The sequence below is a fragment of the Formica exsecta genome, unplaced genomic scaffold (assembly GCF_003651465.1).
Source record: "Formica exsecta isolate Colony F162 unplaced genomic scaffold, ASM365146v1 scaffold90, whole genome shotgun sequence".
In the NCBI taxonomy this organism is placed as follows: Eukaryota; Metazoa; Arthropoda; class Insecta; order Hymenoptera; family Formicidae; genus Formica; species Formica exsecta.
The window spans coordinates 649,032-652,029 of NW_021853667.1; positions in this window are offsets into that span (position 1 = coordinate 649,032).

Genomic DNA, 2,998 nt, shown 5'->3' on the forward strand with positions numbered 1-2,998 from the left:
CCCCCCCCGTTCTTTCGCATCCTCGAGGAGAATGGTGTATAGGATTCGCCTGTTCTGCGACGCGAACGACGCGAACGACGCGAGCTCGCATTCCGTCCTATCTGTCACGCGTGCATTAACGTCGCGATGCACCGAGTATAACGCATGTTATCGACAACGAATCGCAAAAGTTGCGCGCGGATAAATGTGTTTTTCGTCGTATATTCACACGGAACGTGACCTCGCTTTCGTTTTATTATTCGTAACAAATCAATTACCTTTGGTTTGGAAGAATGTGAACTTCACGCATTAGAGAGGTTTCTCTTTTGGTCGTGATGATGTTCTCAGCAGACGTATTGGCATAGTACTAAGTGAATTTCATCCTCATCTCTGCGAGTGTTCTAAGTTTTTTGTAAATATATTATTATATTTAATTATAGTTTACAAACGATAGTTTAGACGATTCCTTTTTAGTTAATCGCGATTAAATTAATTGTAGGCTTGTTTAGATTCTCTCAATTATCCGATGTATTTCTCGCGTGATAAATTTAAAAAATGAGAGTTATTTATTTCCAAGGATCTTGCACGCATCATTTTGCAACGGTGATAAAAATAGCGCCCATCTTCAATGTACCAATCGATCGCTCGAAGGTCAAAGCGCCCGTGACACTTTACATAAGTATATCCTACGATCCGATACATGATTCGTTTTTTATTGAAATGGGCGCTGATCGCTTTTAGGATGATCGCAGTATTATGGGGATCTCGTGAACCAATTTAATGCTTACGTTCTGTCGTAGAATATCGTTCGTTAAGAGAACTATCAACGGTAAATGTCGCAGAACAGGCAGCTTTGCGTGCGTCAGGAAGTGCGGCTGGTTGGTGTCTCTTTAAAGAAAGCATTGTACGTAATACTCGACGTTTTTTAAAATTATATTATACTCTCGAACATTTTTTATAAAAAAATATAATAATTATTAATTTATCCTTATATATACGGATATATTAAATTTTATTTTCTTAGACTTTTTTTAGTTTGTTTTATTAATATATATATAAACTTTATATATATAATATTGAAATTCTCATAGAATAGAGCTTTGAAAGATATGCAACAATATTTTCTTGAAAAAGTATCCAATTTATTTTGACTTTATTTAGACATATTAAATTTTGTTTTTTGATTTAATATTTTTTGTTAATCTAGACATTATTAAAATTCTCACGGAATAGGTATAAAAGGCACTCACTGATATACTTGAAAAGATAAATTCACGATTGCTAAGTGATTGAAAGTGTCTTCTTTTTACAATATTTTACGATTCTTTTTACGATTTCTTTTTATGATTTTTAATGATAATCGTAATTCTATCTTTCTTCGTCTTCCATCGCGGCAAGATACGCAGATCGCCGCATCTCCTTTCGTATGAGAGCGATATTCGCGAAAATATTTGCGTCTGATCGCAAAAAAGAGACACAAGGACCGTCATGACGATTGCATCATCGAGCGGTGGCTCGTCATTGACGAAATGCATGAATCACGAATGATTCTCGGCGTACGGCGTAGCGAATACGATGAGTCAGTATGTGGATCGTTGCGTCTGCTTACGTTTTACCTTTAAGTTGAATACCTGATCGTCGTAAGGAAAAAAACGAAGAAATTTTTTGTTATTATTGTACATATTTGTAAAGAGTTTATAGATTAAAGATATCATTTTTTGCGCCGGATTCTCTCCGTTTGTTTTGCTCTTTTTCCCCCGCGCTTACACCGAGATATCCTATATGTAACTGTGTATAAAGAGTATATTAAGATTATTAAATGATGTGTGTACTTTTTACATGTCTATCTCGCGCTGTGGATATTATTTGATCTATTAGATTTCGCGTATTAAGTGATATGAAGTAATCGTCATAATTGTTCCATTCTAGGAATTCGTGATGTGTATTATAACTACATAATACGAATAATATTAGGATTTCTAAAGAGAAGTCAGTATTATTTTTAATCTATTCCCATCTTTTATTTAATATTTTTTTATATGCAGAAATGTTAAATAAATATTTCTACGTCGTATACAAAATATTAAATGAATATTTCTGCGTAGAAATGAGAAATAAATGTTTTTCAGAATTCTTTTGTGCAACGAAGTATTGTATATCTTCTAATTGATTATAGATATATGATTTCCGAGAAATTCTTACGTAAGATTCATTGAAAATTGCCTTTGCAAAGAATGACAAATGTTTTCTCCGAGAACTGATCTTTCAGCCAATGACCTATGAAAGAGTGATGATTTCAATACTTTCTCCGCCTAACCGTTATACGCTGTTGTTGCATTGTTGGTGACGATAAACTATTTCGACGTAAAACTAGCACGCCTTTGTGTACTATTTTTGGACGCCTGCAGGACACGCGAGGAGGATCGAAGTCAAACGTTTCCAGATTCTATTAATCATTTCCTCACGTCCTTTTCCATCGTAAAGGGAGATGTGCTCGACATATGATTTTTGTAAGTTTTAACAAAAGGACCTGATCTCCTCAAAAGGCGAAATCATTGTCGTCGAAGCGTGAACTATCTGTGAACATTGTGACCTCGAATAAAACGCTCCCCTAATATCTTCCAGTCGTAGTATTTTGACATTTCGGAATGTGAATTTGAGATTTTAAATTATTTTTGATAGTATATTGTCGCTGTTTATTAGCTTTGAATTAAATTCGAAAGTTGATGCTTCGATATTTGAAATTTTAATATTGATTGAAGGAACGTATAACGATTAAATCGAAACACGATTGAAACGCACGATGCGATCGTTGCTATTAAAGCCGTAAATGCATCTTAATCCCGTCGCCTTGGGGGAGGGTCCCTTCAATCGCCCTTGCAGAAACAACGCCGTGGGCGTCGGAGCAGAATCCAGGAGCGTTATCCTGATCCCGTCAAATAGGATCTGCGAATCTCCCCGTCGAATTGGCTTTATTGTTTCAAACGACATGCAGGATCGTCTTTACGAAGGAGACGAA